At 50.9% G+C, this 21,131-nt stretch overlaps 1 long non-coding RNA gene across 1 annotated transcript; it reads right to left on the bottom strand.

Moving 5' to 3' along the window:
• Positions 1-2,971: 2,971 nt before the first annotated feature.
• On the bottom strand, positions 2,972-10,983 carry LOC147097579 (uncharacterized). Its single transcript, XR_015074293.1, has 3 exons — positions 10,785-10,983; positions 9,929-10,048; positions 2,972-3,046 (listed from the first exon to the last, which is right to left on the bottom strand). It is a non-coding gene; the product is annotated as an uncharacterized LOC147097579 (long non-coding RNA).
• Positions 10,984-21,131: the final 10,148 nt, after the last annotated feature.

Genomic DNA, 21,131 nt, shown 5'->3' with positions numbered 1-21,131 from the left:
GATGTGTCCAGGCACCTGAAGCGCATCTAGAGCATGCCGATTGCTTGCTAAGTGACACATCTGGTTTTCATATGGCTTTTGTTGTACTGCTCTTGGGCTTCATTGATGGGTTTTCACGGGTGTCATCGGCCAAGTTTGAAGTGGGTAACCTTTGTCTCCTAGCAGCCATGCCTTAAGTCTGCTTGCAGCTCCAAAGACATCAGAGAGCTTGGACTACCGCAGGATGAAAGCACCGTGGCAGCTCCCCGGGAACCTTGCGGTTGCACAGCAGCTGCACATTGATGGATTGGAAGCCCTTGTGGTTGACGAATACTCCCGGTTGATCTGGGGTGCACGGATTGCAACGTGCGTGCAGTCGATGATGCCCTGCACCTGTGGGAAGCCAGCCAGAGATACAAACCCGAGTGTCCGCTCATTCTGACTAGCCTCACCTCAGGTGATGTCGACACAATTGCCAGCCTTGGCAAACAGGCCATCACTCACCTCTCTTATATATTGTTGGGCTGCCGACTGGGAGATCCTGGATATGTCTCCGGTCGTGTCCTGGAAGGATCCGGAGGCAAAAAGGTTGAGGGTTGTGGTCACTTTTACAGCCACTGGTGGCCAACCAGGTCCAGAAGGGAGCAGGTCTTCTTCTAGGAGGCTGCAGATGTCTGCCACCACCTGACATGACAACCTGAGCCTCCTGAAACACTGCTGTTCGGACATGTCAAGGAAACTCAGCTTCGGCCTGTACGCCCTGTGTCGAGGGTAGCGCCCCCTGTGAGCTGCCCCCTCTCTGTGCAGCACCTCCTCTGCTGCCCCCTCTCTGTGCAGCACCCCCTCTGCTGCCCCCTCTCTGTGCAGCGCCCCCTCTGCTGCCCCCTCTCTGTGCAGCGCCCCCTCTGCTGCCCCCTCTCTGTGCAGCGCCCCCTCTGCTGCCCCCTCTCTGTGCAGCGCCCCCTCTGCTGCCCCCTCTCTGTGCAGCACCTCCTCTGCTGCCCCCTCTCTGTGTAGCGCCCCCTCTCTGTGCAGCGCCCCCTCTGCTGCCCCGTCTGTGCAGCGCCCCCTCTGCTGCCCCCTCTCTGTGCAGCGCCCCCTCTGCTGCCCCCTCTCTGTGCAGTGCCCCCTCTCTGTGCAGCGCCCCCTCTGCTGCCCCCTCTCTGTGCAGCACCTCCTTTACTGCCCCCTCTCTGTGCAGTGCCCCCTCTGCTGCCCCCTCTCTGTGCAGCGCCCCCTCTCTGTGCAGCGCCCCCTCCACTGCCCCCTCTCTGCGCAGCGCCCCCTCTACTGCCCCCTCTCTGTGCAGCGCCCCATCTGCTGGCCCCTCTCTGTGCAGCGTCCCCAGTGCCAGTCATGGCCAGATGGAGAAGGGCCAACAGGCGTCGGCACAGGATGCCTTACCCACCCAGGTCAGCTTGCTCATCCATCCTGCAGGCTTTTCCCTCATCCACACACGGAGCAAGAACCTCATAGTTGTTGGACAACGGCAAAGGCCGAGGCTCCTCCAGCACTGTACCTGGAGTCCCCTTACCTGCCTGAGTTGCAATCACACCCTTCTGTCCCTGACCACTAACCAGACCTGTACCACTATCTAACCTAAGGGGTGTGACTGCCTCTTGGATCAAAGTACCCAGGTAACTCTCCCCATCCCTGATGCCCCGCAATGTCTGTACCTCAGACTCCAGCTCAAAAACTCTGAGCTGATGTTCCTCAAGATGCAGGCACTTACTGCAAGCGTGGTTGTCCGGGATCACAAAGCTCTCCACAAACTCCCACATGCTGCAGTTGCGGCACACCGCCTACACTGCCATCCCAATATGACCTTGTTTTATTTAATAAATTTGTATTTAGGTAACTTAGTTTATAGTGTAGTTTCTTGACTGCTTACTTGATCTAGATTAAGTTAAGGGTACTGAAATTAAATATCTGCCTGTAACACAAAGCACTACAAGTAGCGTAGGCAAGAAGCAGCAACTCCTTCCCCCTCTTCTCCAAATTTCCACTCTTTCCAAACTCCCAAATAAAGCACTCTGTTCATTCCATTCCGTTTAATCCCACTCTGTGCATCAATATAAATGTCTGTAGTAACCAGAGCCAGTGATCAGTATCTGTGCAGTATTTACAATCCACCTGATCCCAGTGTCACCATTCTGATAGTTTCCAGTATGAATAATTGGAGATCAAAGGTCTCCCTGATGGTTATTAAACTTACTCTCCTTCAGCTGTGAAATGTCAGTCCTAAGTTCAGCGACTGAGCTTCTTGTCTCCTCAGACGTTCCTGTAACTGAAAGAGGAACAACACTTGAGATCGTGTGGCACTGTTTGTAGAACAAGATCAATTTTGCTTTCGAACACGAGAGATTTTCACAGGAGAAAACAGACAAAACTGCTTCCACTGTTTGGTGAGTTGGTAACCGGAGGGCATCAACTGAAGATTTGAAGATGATCAGCAACACAATGAAGGGAGAGGTTAGGAATTGTTTTATACAAACGGTTTTTAAGACATGGAATGGCAAACCAGAAATAATGTCGGAAAAAAAGAAAGACTTTTATTTATACAGTGCCTTTCACGACCACCGGACGTCTCAAAGTGCTTTACAGCCAATGAAGTACTTTTGAAGTGTAGTCACTGTTGTAATCCCAGAGAGCCAGCACACGTGATGGGCTGAATGACCTCCTTCCGTGCTGTAAGATTCTATTGATTTTAACTGTACAGTACATGTACACTCATTTATTATCTATTTAATTTTCTTCTCTGGGAATTCCCCCAATGTGTTCACAACATAAAAATCTGTAGTGCTTTTATAATGGGCCCGTGGGAAATGTGAACCAATCAAATCCACTTATACTTGATTGGTTCAAAATTCGAACCAAACCAAACACTCCAGTGTGAAATGCACTGGAGATCAATCCGCGAAGAATGAGCAGACCATCTGAAAAACTAGAGAGCCCTTTGAACTGGAGATCCTGACTGGCATTTAACACTTACTGTTACTCTTTATCTGGGAAAGTTCCATCTTGAAATTGGCCAATGACGCTTTCATTTCACTGAACATCTGTGGAACTGAAATGGAAAGACAGCTTTAGCTCTCAACCCAGAAACACACCGTGGCACAGGTTAGAATAGCTTGTACACAAATGGCAGCTAAGAGGCTGTTCTGATACCAGTTTGGAGTTTAATGATACCGTGAATAGACTAATGGTCGCATCACCATCATTATTCTTGCTTGCTGTTGACTTTGATGTTTCCTCACACGAGGTGAGGATGTGTATTCCTTTGAGAGTTCTGAACACACAACACAATTGTAGGGAGGACAAGCAGAAAGCTCAGGTTTTAGGGCTGAAGTAGGTTACAGAGATAGGGAAAGGCTGGGCCATGAATGGATTGGGGGACCTGGAGCCAATGTAGTTCAGTAAGGACAGTGGTGATGAGTGAGTGAGACTTGGGATGTGGGACACGATATGGGCAGTAGAGATTTGGATGAGCTGAAGGTTATGGAGAGTGCAACATTGGAGGCCGGGCAGGAGAACAGCCGAGTCTGGAGGGGACAGAGGCATGGATGAGGGTTTCAGCAGCACATGGTGGGTGATGTTACGGAAGTGGAAGTAGGCAGTCTTCGCGATGGAAAAGATATGGGGTTGGAAGCTGAAGTCGGGGTCTAATAGAATGCTGAGGTTTGGAACATTTTGGATCAGCCTGAGACAATGGCCCCAATAATAACTCCGCGGTGTGTTTGGAGCGGGATGTGCAACGTCGGGTGGGAAATCAGGAAGGAATTTCAGCATCTCTGTCTGTGGAATTTTAACATGGCTACCTCATTATCATTTTGCTTCCGGGTTTGACATCGAATGCGCGGCACCGGGCGTGGTGCGGACCTGCCTGACATAATCTCAACTCGAGTATTTAAAGGTCCATTTCAAAGATGGAATTTGGAGGAGTTGGGAGTTTTTGCCCAGAGACAGCCATTGTACAAAGGGACTCAGGACGCTCAAAGGCTGCGTCCCACTTTAATAATGCATCGCTCGATGTACTGCTGAATGCTGTCAGGAGCCAGAGAGAAATCCTCTTCGCCAGCAATGGGAAGAAGAAACCTGCTGCTGGCACAAAGGAGGCCTGGCTGGAGGTGGCCCAGGAAGTGAGCAGCAGGAGCATTGTGCCACGTTCCTGGATTCAGTGCAGGAAGCGCTATAATGACCTAACCAGGTCAGGAAGGGTGAGTACAATTCCTCATGGCACATCAATCACGGCAATCAAATGAGACCATGCAGCCCTTGATCACAACATCTCTGGATACCTTAAATAGGATGACAGATCAATGGATGTGTAATAGGTGATTGGTTGTTTATAGAACTGCTTTGTTTTAGTGGGATTGAGGAGAGGAGCGAGGAGAGTGGCTGTTGGGTGTGATTGCTACATCGGTCCAGTGCTGGCATCTAACTGAACCTTACAGCCATAAGGGATTCCCTGGCACCCGGACAGCAATGTGAGTGGCTGGTGCTGCATTGGGGTTGCCATATTCCTCTTGCTCCTGCTCCTCTTCCTCCTCGGATCCACCTGTAGATTGTGTGCGCTCAGCGCCTTGTTCCTCCTGTGGAGCCTATCCTGCGCAATGATGTGCAGAGCGCAGCACACCACGATCATTCTGGACACCCTGGCTGGTGCGTAATGAAGGGCGCCTCCAGGTCTGTTCAGGCACCTGAAGCACATCTTGAGCATGCCGATTGTGACACATCTGGTTGTCATATGGCTTTTGTTGTACTGCTCTTGGGCTTCATTGGTGGGTTTTCACGGGTGTCATCGGCCAAGTTTGAAGTGGGTAACCTTTGTCTCCTAGCAGCCATGCCTTAAGTCTGCTTGCAGCTCCAAAGACATCAGAGAGCTTGGACTACCGCAGGATGAAAGCACCGTGGCAGCTCCCCGGGAACCTTGCGGTTGCACAGCAGCTGCACATTGATGGATTGGAAGCCCTTGTGGTTGACGAATACTCCTGGTTGATCTGGGGTGCACAGATTGCCACGTGTGTGCAGTCGATGATGCCCTGCACCTGTGGGAAGCCAGCCAGAGATACAAACCCGAGTGTCCGCTCATTCTGACTAGCCTCACCTCAGGTGATGTTGACACAATTGCCAGCCTTGGCAAACAGGCCATCACTCACCTCTCTTATATATTGTTGGGCTGCCGACTGGGAGATCCTGGATATGTCTCCGGTCGTGTCCTGGAAGGATCCGGAGGCAAAAAGGTTGAGGGTTGTGGTCACTTTTACAGCCACTGGTGGCCAACCAGGTCCAGAAGGGAGCAGGTCTTCTTCTAGGAGGCTGCAGATGTCTGCCACCACCTGACATGACAACCTGAGCCTCCTGAAACACTGCTGTTCAGACATGTCAAGGAAACTCAGCCTCGGCCTGTATGCCCTGTGTCGTGGGTAGTGCCCCCTGTGAGCTGCCCCCTCTCTGTGCAGCGCCCCTGTGAGCTGCCCTCTCTCTGTGCAGCACCCCCTCTGCTGCCCCCTCTCTGTGCTGCGCCCCCTCTGCTGCCCCCTCTCTGTGCAGCGCCCCCTGTGCTGCCCCCTCTCTGTGCAGCACCCTCTCTGCTGCCCTCTCTGTGCAGCACCCCCTCTGCTGCCCCCTCTCTGTGCAGCGCCCCCTCTGCCGCCCTCTCTGTGCAGCACCCCCTCTGCTGCCCTCTCTCTGTGCAGCACCCCCTCTGCTGCCCTCTCTCTGTGCAGCACCCCCTCTGCTGCCCCCTCTCTGTGCAGCGCCCCTTCTGCTGCCCCCTCTCTGTGCAGCGCCCCCTCTGCTGCCCTCTCTCTGTGCAGCGCCCCTCTGCTGCCCCCTTTCTGTGCAGCGCCCCCTCTGCTGCCCCCTCTCTGTGCAGCGCCCCCTCTGCTGCCCTCTCTCTGTGCAGCGCCCCTCTGCTGCCCCCTTTCTGTGCAGCGCCCCCTCTGCTGCCCCCTCTCTGTGCAGCGCCCCCTCTGCTGCCCTCTCACTGTGCAGCGCCCGCTCCGCTGCCCCCTATGTGTGCAGCGCCCCCTCTGCTGCCCCCTCTCTGTGCAGTGCCCCCTTTGCTGCCCCCTCTCTGTGCAGCGCCCCCTTTACTGCCCCCTCTCTGTGCAGCGCCCCCTCTGCTGCCCCTCTCTGTGCAGCGCCCCCTCTGCTGCACCCTCTCTGTGCAGTGCCCCCTTAACTGCCCCCTCTCTGTGCAGCGCCCCCTCTGCTGCCCCCTCTCTGTGCAGCTCCCCCTCTGCTGCCCCGCACCCCCTTTGCTGCCCCCTCTCTGTGCAGCATCCCCTCTGCTGCCCCCTCTCTGTGCTGCCCCCTCTCTGTGCAGCGTCCCCTCTGCTGCCCCCTCTCTGTGCAGCGCCCCCTTTACTGCCCCCTCTCTGTGCAGCGCCCCATCTGCTGCACCCTCTCTGTGCAGCGCCCCCTTTGCTGCCCCCTCTCTGTGCAGCGCCCCATCTGCTGCCCCCTCTCTGTGCAGCGCCCCCTCTGCTGCCCCCTCTCTGTGCAGCGCCCCCTCTGCTGCCCCCTCTCTGTGCAGCGCCCCCTCTGCTGCCCCCTCTCTGTGTAGCGCCCCCTCTGCTGCCCCCTCTCTGTGCAGCACCCCCTTTGCTGCCCCCTCTCTGTGCAGCACCCCCCTTACTGCCCCCTCTCTGTGCAGCGCCCCATCTGCTGCCCCGTCTCTGTGCAGCGCCCCCTCTGCTGCTCCCTCTCTGTGCAGCGCCCCCTCTGCTGCCCCCTCTCTGTGCAGTGCCCCCTCTGCTGCCCCCTCTCTGTGCAGCGCCCCATCTGCTGCCCCTCTCTGTGCAGCGCCCCCTCTGCTGCCCCCTCTCTGTGCAGCGCCCCCTCTGCTGCCCCCTCTCTGTGCAGCGCCCCCTCTGCTGCCCCCTCTCTGTGCAGCGCACCCTCTGCTGCCCCCTATCTGTGCAGCGCCCCCTCTGCTGCTCACCCCTTTGCTTCTCCCTCTCTTTTGCTCCCCTCTCTGCTGTCCAGCTGCAGGTCTCTCAAGAGCAGTTTTGATAGATGGTCAGTACATGCAGAGAGGGAATAATTTATGTCAATTAGCATGGCGGCAGGAAGGGAAGTTGGGTGGTCCGCAGTTTGGTGGGAAGGGTGTCAAGAGAGCAGGGGATGGGTCTCATAGACAAGCTGAGATGAGAGAGTGCAGCAGGGGAGATAGGAGAGAAACTAGACAAAGACACAGGATTAGCACTCAGTAAGGGAAGAGCCTGGGGGCAGGTTTGGCCCGGTGTGCTAGGGGAGGTGCGGAAGCAGCAGAGGCAGCTGAACAGATGGTCTCAATCTTAATGACAAAGAAATCCATGAGCTCTTCGTACTGGTTGTTGCATGTGAGGATGGAGCGGGCATGGGAGAGGGGTTTCAGGAGATGGTTGATAGTGGAGAAAAGAAGCCGGGTTGTCTATGCCATTCAGGGTGATCCTGGATTATTGGGCGGCTTTGGCAGCGGAGAGTGAGGTCCGATAGCACTTGATGCAGGCCCGCCAGATCTGGTGATGGATGGCTAAACTAGTTGTGGGCCAGATATGCTCAATTTGTGTCCCTTGCACTTGAAGGAGCTAAGATGGTTCCTCTAAAGTTCCCCACTGCCCTAGCCCTGAACTAGTATCTTTTTCCCATTTCTCTCAGATCTCCCCTCTTGACCTCTCCATGTGCATCTTGTCCATGCGACCCACTTGCTGCTTCCCCAACCTTATTCCCACCAAACTGCTGACCACCCAACTTCCTTTATTAGCTCCCATGTTAGCTGATATTGTTAACGGTTCTCTCTCCTCAGGTACTGTCCCCCTCTCCCTCAAATCTGGCGTTATCACCCCTCTCCTCAAAAAAACCTTGACCCCTTTGTCCTTGCAAACTACCGTCCCATCGCCAACCTCCTTTTCCTCTCCAAAGTCCTTGAACCTATTGTCGCCTCCTAAATCCGTGACCATCTTTCCCAGCACTCCACGTTTGAATCCCTCCAATCAGGTTTCCGCCCCTGCCACAGTACCGAAATAGCTCTCATCAAAGTGACAAATGAAATCCTATGACTGTGACAAAGGTAAACTATCCCTCCTCATCCTTCTTGACTTGTCTGCAGCCTTTGACACAGTTGACCACTCCATCCTTCTCCAAAGCCTCTCCACCGTCATCCAGCTGGGTGGGACTGCACTTGCCTGGTTCCATTCTTATCTATCTAATCGTAGCCAGAGAATCACCTGCAATGGCTTCTCTTCCCACTCCCGCATCGTTACCTCTGGAGTCCCCCAAGCATCTATCCTTGCCTCCTCCTATTTCTCATCTACATGCTGCCCCTTAGTGACATCATCTAAAAACACAGCGTCAATTTCCACATGTACGCTGACGACACCCACCTCTACCTCACCACCACTTCTCTCGACCTTTCCAGCTCATCCATGCCTTTGTTACCTCTAGACTTGATTATTCCAATACACTCCTGGCTGGCCTCCCACATTCTACCCTATGTAAACTTGAGGTCATCCAAAACTCGGCTGCCCATGTCCTAACTCGCACCAAGTCCCGTTCACCCATCAGCCCTGCGCTCGCTGACCTACATTGGCTCCCGGTTAAGCAATGCCTTGATTTCAAAATTTTCATCCTGGTTTTCAATCCCTCCAGGGCCTCGCTCCTCGCTATCCCTGTAATCTCCTCAAGCCCCACAACCCCCCGAGATATCTGCGCTCCTCTAACGCCCTCTTGAGCATCCCTGATTATAACCGCTCAACCATCGGTGGCCGTGCCTTCTGTTGCCTGGGCCCTAAGCTCTGAAATTCCCTCTCTAAACCTTTCTGCCTCTCTACCTCTCTTTCCTCCTTTAAGACGCTCCTTAAAACCTAGCTCTTAGACCAAGCTTTTGGTCACCTGCCCTAATTTCTCCTTATGTGGTTGGTGTCACATTTTTTGTCTTATAATACTTCTGTGAAGCACCTTGGGACATTTTACTACATTAAAGGCACTATATAAATACAAGTTGTGGTTTTTGTTGTTATTAGATCAGTGAGCCTGTATTTTCTATAAGGTGTTATTATGTGTCCTGCCCACGCTGTCCAGTTTTAATAATACTGATCCCCAGTCCCACTACTGAATTAATATTGGGCCAAATCTTGCTGGAGTGGGGCATCTTGCGATGTTAGCCTTTAGTTAGACTTTTTCCTGCCCCCTTCAGCTCAAAGGTTTTTTGCGCTGTAATTTGCTGGACGTTCGAGCTGAGAGCGGTGCGGCGAAGGGCCATCATGGGCCTTAGTGAATGACAGGACCAACAGTCTAACTCCTTAATCAATGAAATGTAGGGACTGAGAAATGAACTAGGAATGACTGAGAAGAGGGTGAATTCAATGCCAACAAAAGATTGAATTAAGAGAGAGAGAAGAAAGAGGCAGGAAGGAAAAGTGGGAAAAAATGTTTTTAAATTTTACATTTTTAAAATCTCCAACAGCAATTCAGTACCTGAAGGAATGAGATTCCACACATTTAATTGTTCACTTTCTGGGCCAGGGAGGTTGACTGGCACTCATTAACAAATATTGCATTGTTTAAAGGGTACCTATGCTGTTAATTACTAGACTTAATTTTCTGAGCAGAGTTTAATGGACAATTAATGTGCAAATGCAGCAACTTCAGGAAACTCACGGGGAGGTTAAGGGCGAGATACCGTTTTCGCGAGGCTAATGGCGGAGCGGCACAAATCGTCCAGCAACTTGTGGTGATTCGCAATTCACAGGGTATCTCTTCCTTGCCACAAGATGTCGGACAATTTGTACGTTAATAATGGCGTGCTTTTTTCACACAGTTATAGTTTCAGCAAGTTCTGGCCCGATACCTACATTATTAATGCATGCTAATTGATGCACAGCTCTGAATTAGCTTTGTTAACTATCATTGCAGAATTCACAACAGTAAATTCCATAGTTTCAAATATCACAAAACTTACACAGTATAACTGCAGTGCCAAGAACCACTACAGACAGCAGGATGGAGAGACCCAGGAGAATGTAGATGACCAGAGGTGACCGTTTTCCTCCGACAGGCTCTGCTGATCGGACACCAGTTTCTGCAAAGTGTAAGAGAAAGTCATCACTGAAAGGATTAGAGGGAACCGTCTTGTGAAAAAGGCTCCAAACCTTTTCTCATTTGGACCTGGAGAGGAGGCAGAGGAGCCGAGTGTTGTTGTCAACACTGGAATGTTTGAAACTTTGCACTATTGGGCCTCTCGAACACACATTTCTTCAATTTAAGAACATTCATCAACAGCAGGTTAGAGATCTAAACTGGGCCGGAAACTGAAGTGATGCAAGTTATGGACAGTTACAAACAACAGGCACAAAATATCATTTACTCAGGTAATCTGCAGGGTACAAGGAATAAATACCATTCGTTCATCTCACCCCTCTGTCCTCACCATTTCTTCAACATTTCACCATCCTTCATCCAGCATCTTTACATCATCACCTTCTTCACAGATTTCAGTGTGAGCCAACAACACCATCAGTTAAAGGGATGGTCACGGGGGGTTTCTGACCCCACTGCTTTATTTCGCTGTGTGCTAACAACACCATCAGTTAAAGGGATGGTCACGGGGGGTTTCTGGCCCCACTGCTTTATTTCACTGTTCAGATCTAAATCCATCAGTTTTTCTGAAGAAGTGGAATTTCCTAACAACACGCTCCCCAACCAATGAGAAATGACCTTTTCACTGTTGTTAATTGATCTGAAGGTGTTAATGAATTCGAACTAATTAACTCAAACTGAATAAACTCTACAATAATGATCAGATCACTGATGTGTACCTGGCTTCAACTCCTGTTTTCCTCTGCCTCCTATTAGTTGATCAGAATAAAAATCACTGAGATTTTGACAATTGTCTAGCTCCATGTCACCAGCTGGATGAACTTCTTGTCTTTGAAGAACGTGTGAGAGGCTGTTAGAGAAATGGGACTTTTTGCCTCACTCAGTTCCTCTTGCTGCGCTTGCAGTGTTTCTCTGATAAACCACAACTATAAATATTTTCTGTACGATAGCAAAATACTGCAGATGTTGGAAATCTGAAATTACAACAGAAAATGCTGGAAAAACTCAGCAGGTCAGGCAACATCCGTGGAGAGAAATTTGAGTTGATGTTTCGGGTTGGACCTGACCTGCTGAGTTTTTCCAGCATTTTCTGTTGTTATTTCAGATTTCCAACATCTGCAGTATTTTGCTATCGTACTAGTGTTTGGTTCACTGCCACACCTCTTCTAGGAATGCCTAACTTGAAGAAGTTCTGCTCTTCTCTTCGACGGGATCTCCGTTTGGCTCTTCAACCTTGTTCATCTTCATTACTTTCTTTTATTCTTTTGTCCGATCGCAGCCCTGCCTTCGATCTAGTTTCTTTTCTTTCCAGTTTTGAAGAAGGGTCCAACCCGAAACGTCAACTCAAATTTCTCTCCACGGATGTTGCCTGACCTGCTGAGTTTTTCCAGCATTTTCTGTTGTTATTTCAGATTTCCAACATCTGCAGTATTTTGCTATCGTACTAGTGTTTGGTTCACTGCCACACCTCTTCTAGGAATGCCTACCTTGAAGAAGTTCTTCTCTTCGACGGGATCTCCGTTTGGCTCTTCAACCTTGTTCATCTTCATTACTTTCTTTTATTCTTTTGTCCGATCGCAGCCCTGCCTTCGATCTAGTTTCTTTTCTTTCCAGTTTTGAAGAAGGGTCCAACCCGAAACATCAACTCAAATTTCTCTCCACGGATGTTGCCTGACCTGCTGAGTTTTTCCAGCATTTTCTGTTGTTATTTTATAAATATTTTCTGATGGACACACACTTCTGTTTTTAGATGATGGGTTTAAATGGCAATGCCCTGAACTGAGGACCTTGAGGGGTCCATCAGGCATTCCTGCCCTAAACCTGCTCTCAGACTGAGGGCTTTTATACAGATCTCTTTGGGTTTGTAGATATTCACTGTCGTAGGTTCTTTCTTCCACTGCACACTATTCCAGAATATTATGTTGCCTCCCTGGTGCCAGGGTCAAGGATGTCACTGAGCGGCAGCAGGACATTCTGAGGGGGGGAGGGTGAACAGCCAGATGTTGTGGTCCATCTCAGTACCAATGACATACGTAGAAAGAGGGATGAGGTCCTGCAAGCAGATTTTAGGGAGCTAGGAAAGAGATTAATAAGCAGGACCTCAAAGGTAGCAATCTCCGGATTACTCCCGGTGCCATGTGCTAGTGAGTACAGAAATACGAGGATAGAGCAGATGAATGTGTGGTTGGAGAGATGGTGCAGGAGGGAGGGCTTTAGATTCCTGAGGCATTGGGACCAGTTCTGGGGGACGTGGGCCTTGTAAAAACCAAATGGGTTGCACCTCAACAGGGCCTGGAACAATATCCTCATGGGGCGGTTTGCCAGTGCTGTTGGGGAGGGTTTAAATTAGCTTGGCAGAGGAATGTCAACCTGAGAGTGTTTTCAGAAAGGAGGGAAGCAAAGTTGGAATTTAAGGCAGAAAATTAGAAAGTTAACTTGGAAGGCAGAGGAAAGAAAGGCTAGGAAATAGACAAGAAAAGGGTTTGGCAGTGCTTAATGTTATATACTTCAATGCATGGAGTATAGGGAATAAGGTAGATGAGCTGAGGGCACAGATAGACACTTGGAAGTATGATATCATAGCTATTACTGAGACATGGCTGAAAGAAGGGCAGGAATGGCAGCTCAACATTCCTGGTTACAGGATTTTCAAATGAGATAGAGAGGGGGATAAAAAAAAGGAGGGGTGTCATAATATTGGTTAAATAAACAATTACAGCTGTGAGGAGGGATGATATGTTAGAAGGATCATCAAATGAGGCTGTATGGGTTGAACTGAAATACAAAAAAGGGCCAATCACACTGCTGGGACTGTACTATAGACCCCAAATAGTCAGAGATAGATAGAAGAGCAAATATGTAGGCATACAGTACGATAGCAAAATACTGCAGATGCTGGAAATCCGAAATAACAACAGAAAATGCTGGAAAACTCAGCAGGTCAGGCAACATCTGTGGAGTGAAATTTGAGTTGACGTTTCGGGTTGAACCCTTCTTCAAAACTGGAAAGAAAAGAAACTAGATCGAAGGCAGGGCTGCGATCGGACAAAAGAAGTGAAAGAAACAAAAGAGCTAGACGAGATGGTAATAGGCTGAGATTAGGTGTAAAGTGTACTGGCAGGGCAAGAGATAGCTGCCAGGTGTGAGACAGAAACAAAAGGAAAGGCGGGGGGGGAAAAGGAGTGGAAAAATTACAAGAAAAAATGAAATAGGGGCCGAGGTTATGATCTGAAATTGTTGAACTCGATATTGAGTCCGGAAGCCTGCAAAGTGCCTAATCGGAAGATGAGGTGCTGTTCCTCGAGTTTACGTTGAGCTTCCGTGGAACAATACAAGAGGCCAAGGACGGTGAGGTCTGAGTGGGAATGGAGCGGTGAATTAAAATGACAGGCGACTGGAAGCTCGACACTAGTTCGGCCACAGCTAGAATAATGTGTACAGTTCTGGTCACCACATTACAGGAAGGATGTGATTGCACTAGAGAGCATACGGAGGAAATTTACCAGGATGTTGCCGGGACTGGAGAATTTTAGCTATGAGGAAAGATTGGACAGGCTGGGGTTGTTTTCTTTGGGACAGAGGAGGCTGAGGGGAGACGTGACTGAGGTGTATAAAATTATGAGGGGCCCCGATAAAGTGAATAGGAAGGACCTATTTCCCTTAGAAGAGAGGTCAATAACCAGGGGGCATAGATTTAAAGTAATTGGTAGAAGTATTAGAGGGGAGTTGAGAATCTTTTTCACCCAAGAGTGGTGGGGGTCTGGAATGCAATGCCTGAAAGGGTTATAGAGGCAGAAAGCCTCATTACATTAAAAAAGTGCTTGGATATGCAGTTGAAGTGTCGTAACCTACAGGGCTACGGACCAAGAGCTGGAAAGTGGGATTAGGCTCGATAGCTCTATTTCAGCTGGGACAGAAACGATGGGCCGAATGGCTTCCTTCTGTGTCATAAGTTTCTATGATTCTATGAACACGTCATTCCCACTGGATGGTTTTAGAATTCCCAATAAAGCATTGACGGCAGGTGGCAATGGGATGTTATCGGATGAGGAAGAGCTGCGTGTGCTTGGGGTGGAAGGGGCGAAGCAGTGGAACTGGCTGGATGGGTCAAAGAGACTGTGATTTGAGGTAATGGGTGGTATGTGTGAACCGAGGGTGATCGTGCTGTTGAAATGGGTGTGTTAGACATGTCCATTTTGTGATATCACAAAGACCATGATGGCCAAGGGAGGCCATTCAGCCCATCTACCTCTTCCAATGAAACCTATGACCTCGCCCCTATCGCACTATTTAACTGCAGAGTTCCTGCCTCCTCTTCCCTACCCAGAGGCCACTGTGTGTTGTTCACTCTGTGTGTGAAGGGCTTTCTGTTGTCAGTCCTGAACCTGCCATTTCCCAGTTTGTACCCGTGTCTCCTTGTCCTGCTCTCATGGGTTAATGTGAAATAAGGCTCCAGATTAACCCTTTCTATTCCACGTGGCATCATATACACCTGGTGCCCTCCGCCATTTCCCCCCTAAAGTGTGGGGCCCAGAATTGAACACGATACTCCAGTTGGGGTCTAACCAGTGATTTATAAAGGTTCACCATAACATCCTTGCTTTTGTATTCTATGCCTCGATGCTCCCGGGCACACGTCTCCCTGTAAGACAGCATGCTCACTGCCGCAGACTGAAGTCGATGCACAGGAGGCTGTGGAGAAAGTGCACAGAGGTTCCTTTATACAGGGTGATTCAAGGTGCTTTAGAGAATGCACACTGAAAAAATCTCCTTAAAAACTGTATTATGCAAAATATTCTGCTCTGATTTAGATTGCTAAACATGTGAAGAGATTTTAGTTTCTGTTTTACTATTTTGCAATGTTTCAGTAAATCACAGCTCAATCCATCAGTGGCATTACTGTGACAATGATATAGTCTTCGGGACAACCTCCCTGAAACCCCTCCCTTTTAATCCTTCTTTCTTCCCTCCATCTTTAAATGTCTCCTTGTAGGAATTGTCAGATTCCTAATCAAAAGACTGAGATTGAGTCAGTCTGTCAACCAAACGAATTTAATACTGTTTTGCAGAAGTAACAATCAAACGCAGGAGAACTAACAAACAGGTCTATGCTCAATGCTGGCTCCACGAGGACTGAGAGAGAGAGCTCCTCCCTCTGACGTCATGACATCATGACGTTTCCCGCCGTTGGGAACGTCACGTGACCCACGTGGTGACGTCATCGCGTTTGGTCTTAACCCTCTAGGGACCGCGCTATTTACATGTAGTAAAACGAATTCAGGTACAGATTCATTCTGCTACAGATAATTATGTACATTGATGTAAGAGTCCCTTGGTGGCTCTGCCACATGCGCCCCCCCAGAATTATCTTTAATAGTGAAAGTCAATTGAAGAGGAGGTCGGACAAGTCTGTTCGAACGACTCCTATATTCCCGGAGAGGAATTTGTGGAGCGGTAGATGGGCTGACAGGTGGAACGATCCGTTCGGACGTAGTAGCAGCGGGCGGTCGACCACGGTGTGGTGGCTGTGCAGTTTCAACCGGCCGGTTGAGGTCCAGGTGCGCGGGCTTGAGGCGGTCAATCGAAATGTAGTCGGGTTTGTCCCCGATGTCGACCAAAAAACTCTTGTCGCCAGCCTCCCGCACCCGGAAGGGGCCCGTATAAGGAGGCTGGAGTGGACCGCGATGGGCATCATGGCGAACGAAGACAAACTCGGCCTGCCTTAACTCCGTTGGAATATGAGAGGAAGGAAGGCCGTGGTGCGACATCGGAATCGGCTTAAAGGAGTTGGCCGTTTCTCGGTGGGTGCTGAGTTGATCAGCCGCGGACCACGGCTTAGTTGGCGATGGCAAGAAATCACCCGGCACCCGGAGTGGCTGGCCGTACACCAGTTCCGCGGAAGATGACTGCAGGTCTTCTTTAGGCGCCGTGCGCAAACCAAGCAGAACCCACGGGAGTCGATCTACCCATGCAGTGCCCTGAAGGGTGGCCCTTAGCGACGCTTTTAGCGACCGATGGAAACGCTCACACAACCCGTTCGCCTGCGGGCGGTAGGCCGTGGTGTGATGGAGCTTGGTGCCCAAACCTGAGGCTACAGCTTTCCAAAGTTCAGACGAAAACTGTGGACCGCGGTCGGACGAAATATCTGATGGGACACCGAAACGGGCGACCCACGAGGAGATAAAAGCCCTGGCGACATCAGCGGAGGTAGTAGACGCCAAAGGAACCGCCTCTGGCCATCTTGTAGTGCGGTCAACCATGGTCAGGAGGTGTGTGAACCCTTGTGATGGCGGAAGCGGCCCAACGAGGTCTACGTGGACATGGTCGAAACGGCGTTCTGGCACTTCGAAAGTGGCCAAGGGGGCTTTTACATGTCGTTGAACCTTAGATTTTTGACACACGGCGCAGGTGTTAGCCCAGTCACAAACATCTTTACGCATCCCTCTCCAGACGAATTTAGATGCCAGTAATCTTTGAGATGCCTTCGCACCAGGATGCAAAAGTCCGTGTATGGCATTGAAAACTTTGCGACGCCAGGAGGTCGGAACGATCGGGCGGGGATCCCCCAAGGAGACGTCACAGAGCACGGAGGTGTATGCTGAGTGGAACTGCACATCTGCTGGCTGGAGGCAGGTTGAGTCGGAACGGAACGCCTGTGTTTCTGGATTGGTGGCTTGGTCGGCAGCCAGTTCGGAATAGTCGATCCCCAGCTGAACGGCTTGGACGGTCGCACGCGAAAGACAATCAGCCACCACGTTGTCCTTTCCGGCCACGTGCTGGATGTCGGTAGTAAACTCCGAAATAAAGGTAAGTTGTCGCTGCTGTCGAGCCGACCACGGTTCGGCGGTCTTGGCCATAGCAAACGTCAGTGGCTTGTGATCCACGAACGCGGTGAAGTGACACCCCTCTAATAAAAATGGAAAATGGCGGATAGCCAGAAACAGCGCCAACAACTCCCTGTCAAACGTGCTGTATTTGCGCTCATTACGTCGTAGTTGGCGACTAAAAAACGCCAGTGGCTGCCACATGCCGCCGACCCACTGTTCTTGCACGGCGCCTATGGCGTAGTCCGAAGCGTCGGTCGTGAGAGCGAAAGTGGCACCCGGCAGTGGGTGTGCCAACATAGTTGCGTTTGCAAGAGCGGTCTTCATGTCGCTGAAGGCGCAGTCCATCTCGGGCGTCCAAACCACGGGCCCTTTACCCGGCTTTCCCCTGAGAGCCTCGTAGAGTGGTTGCATAAGTTGAGCAGCCCTGGGAACGAAACGGTGGTAAAAATTTACCATACCCAGGAACTCCTGGAGGGCCTTGGTGGACTGCGGCCATGGGAAAACTGTAATCACCTCTACATTCGACTGAAGCGGCATCGCACCCTCCGAAGTGATGCGGTGGCCCGAGAAGTCGATATGTGGTTGGCCGAACTGACATTTGGCTGGGTTGATTATGAAACGATGCTGATGGAGGCGGCGAAACAGGGTGCACAACTGGCAGATGTGTTCCTCTTTGGTGGAGCTGGCGATCAGAATATCGTCAAGGTAGACGAATAAAAAGGGAAGGTCCCGGAGCACTGAATCCATCAGACGCTGAAACGCCTGCGCCGCATTCTTAAGCCCAAACGGCATCCGGAGGAACTGGAAGAGGCCAAAAGAAGTAATGACCGCCGTCTTTTGGATGTCTTGGGGGTGTACCGGCACTTGATGGTACCCCCGTACGAGGTCGACCTTCGAGAATATTGACTTTCCCGCCAAATGCGCGGAGAAATCCTGTATATGCGGTATTGGGCACCGATTGGGAGTTGTAACGTCATTAAGGGGTCGGTAGTCACCGCATGGCCGCCATCCGCCACCGGGTTTCGGGACGATATGGAGTGGCAAGGACCAGGGACTATTCGACTGGCGAATAATCCCCAACTGCTCCATTGCGGCGGATTCTGCCTTAGCGGCCACGAGTTTGAGGAGTTCCAGGCGGCGAGCTCATGCGTAAACCGGAAAGCCGGTCATTGCGATGTGGTGCTCCACGCCGTGTTTGCCGGTGGATGAGGAGAAAGTAGGCTTGGTTAGCTCCGGAAATTCCCCGAGCAGGCGAGTGAATTCATTAGGTGCGGGCGTAGCACAGGAGACTGTGTGCGACACAACTGTGCTGCGGAAACAAGGGATGGAGTTGAAAGTGGCCGCGTCGAATCTGCGCCGAGGATGGCTTGCGAGGTTTTGGCGGTGATGAAGTCCCATTGAAAATGCTGTCCGCCGAAACACACCTTGGCTCGCCGTTTACCGAAAGTACGGATAGCACCGCCGTTGGTGGCCTGGAGGGGAAAACCACGCCTCCCAGTCTGGATGTCGAGGACGGAGGCGGGCATGATGCTACACTGCGCCCCTGTGTCGGATAAAAATCGTCGGCCGGAGATGGAATCAGTAATATAAAGGAGCTTCCCGGAATCGCCACTCGCCATCGCGGCCGTGGGACATCCCTCAGGCTCGGGCTTCCTTTCCCGGACTTGGCGCTGGTGTTTTTTCTTCGGTTGAGGCGTGAAACTGCAGGGAGGCCGGCAGCATCTGGCTCTCGCGCCGAAATGGGCGTGGTAAAAGCACAAGCCGGGCGATGGAGGCGTCGGGGCGGGATCCACGAGGGGGGGTTGCCTCGTGGCGGCGCAGTGACCGCATAAATGGTGTCTGCCTCAGCGGCAAGTGCGACGCAATCCGTAGCATCCGATCTTGCGAGGGCTGCCTGTACCTGCTCGGGCAATTGGCTCAAAAACAACTCTCGAAAGAGGAAGCATTGCGGTTCGGAGTGAAGGAGTGTGAGCATCTGGCACATTAACTCCGATGGCTTGGAGTCGCCTAACCCGGGCAGCGTAAGTAAACGGTGTGCGCGTTCCGCCTTCGTGAGGCCGAAAACCTGAATTAACCGCGCTTTTAGCATTTTGTACTTGCTGTCGACCGGGGGGTTTTCAAGCAGGTTGATGATCCTTGAAGCCGTGGAGCCGTCGAGTGCGGAGACCACGTAGAGGTAACGGGTCTGATCCGCCATGATGTTTCGCAGTTCAAACTGAGCTTCCGCTTGCACGAACCAGGAGGCCGCCTGTTGTTCCCAGAACTGAGGGAGCTTCAAAGCCACCACGTACGCTTCCATCATCTCGTTGCACGTCGCTTCCTCCGCAAAGATCGTTCGCGAAAGTTCGGGGTCATCACTGTAGGAATTGTCAGATTCCTAATCAAAAGACTGAGATCGAGTCAGTCTGTTAACCAAACGAAGTTTAATACTGTTTTGCAGAAGTAACAATCAAACGCAGGAGAACTAACAAACAGGTCTATGCTCAATGCTGGCTCCACGAGGACTGAGAGAGGGAGCTCCTGCATCACGTTTCCCGCCGTTGGGAACGTCACGTGACCCACGTGGTGACATCATCGTGTTTGGTCTTAACCCTCTAGGGACCGCGCTATTTACATGTAGTAAAACGAATACAGGTACAGATTCATTCTGTTACAGATAATTATGTACATTGATATAAGAGTCCCTTGGTGGCTCTGCCACATCCTCACTATTTCTCGTTTTGCCTGTACATTCGGTCCCCTCCGCTCCCTCTCCTGCCCCTGCTCCGTGTTGCTACTCTCCTTTGTGAAGTGCTTTGCCATGTTTTGTTATGTCAAAACGCTGTATAAATGTCAATGTAAAATCTGTAACCTCGCCCGACTCCGCCCCTGCCTCAGCTCATCCATGCCTTTGTTACCTCTAGACTTGGCCACCCAACGCTCTCCTGGCCGGCCTTCCATCTTCCACCCTCCATAAACTTGAACTCATCCGGAGCTCTGCTGCCCGTACCTGAAATCGCACCAAGTCCCGCTCACTCATCACCCCTGTGCTCGCTGACCTACATTGGCGCCCTTGACGGCAACGCCTCCATTTTAAAATTCTCATCCTTGTTTGAAATCCCTCCCTGGCTTCGCCCCTCCCTATCTCTGTAACCTTCTCCAGCCCCACAACCCCCCGAGAACTCTGCTCTCTTCCAATTCTGACCTCTTGCACACCCCCGATTTTAATCGCTCCCCCACTGGCGGCTGTGCCTTCAGCTGCCTAGGCCCTAAACTCTGGAATTCCCTCCCTAAACCTCTCCACCTCTCTCTCCTCCTTTAAGACGCTCCTTAATACCTAACATGTGTCCCAATATCTCCTTATGTTTCTCAGTGTCAATTTTGTTTGATAACGCTCCTGTAAAGTGCCTTGGGACATTTTACTATGTTGAACGCGCTATATAAATGCAACTTGTTGTAAATCGTTCCAGTTCGGAATTCTGTCGAAATAAAGAAGTTGCATTTATACAGCGCCTTTCACAGCCTCAGGGCATCCCAAAGCACTTGAAAACCAGTGAAGTACTTTTGGAGTGTAGCCACTGGTGTAATGTAGGAGGCGTGGGAGGCAATTTGTGCACAGCAAGCTGCCACAAACAGCAATGTGATAATGACCAGATAATCTGTTTCTAGTGATCTTGGTTGAGGGATAAATATTGGCCAGAACACCGGGGAGAACTCCCCTGCTCTTCTTTGAAATAGTGCAGTGGGATCCTGGGAGAGCAGACGGGGCCTCGGTTTAACGTCCCATCTGAAAGACGGCACCTCGGACAATGCAGCGCTCCCTCAGTACTGCACTGGGAGTCTTAGCCTGGAGTTTGTGCTGGAGTGGAGCTTGAACCCATAACCTTCTGACTCGGAGGTGAGAGCGCTGCCCTCTGAGCCATGGCTGACACTGAAGGAGTTTAAAATTATAAAGGATTCGATAGAGTAGATACAGAGAGACTATTTCCTCTGGTGTCAGAATTCAAAACAAGGAGGCAGAATCTTAAAATTAGAGTCAGGCTATTCAAGAGTGTTGAATCAGGAGGCACTTCTTCCACACAAAGAGTAGTGGAAATCTGGAACTCTCCCAAAAGGCTGTGGATGCTGGGGACTAATTAAAATTTCCAATACTGAGATTGACAGATTTTTATTAGGTAAGAGTGTCCAGTGATAAGGCAGGTAAATGGAGTTGAGCTACAGATAAGCCATGATCTCAGTACCTGGCAGAACAGGCTCGAG

Source organism: Somniosus microcephalus, chromosome 31 (assembly GCF_052327205.1).
Source record: "Somniosus microcephalus isolate GS21.2 chromosome 31, FLI_Smic_1.0, whole genome shotgun sequence".
NCBI lineage: Eukaryota > Metazoa > Chordata > Chondrichthyes > Squaliformes > Somniosidae > Somniosus > Somniosus microcephalus.
This window is presented reverse-complemented; position numbering and strand designations above follow the sequence as displayed.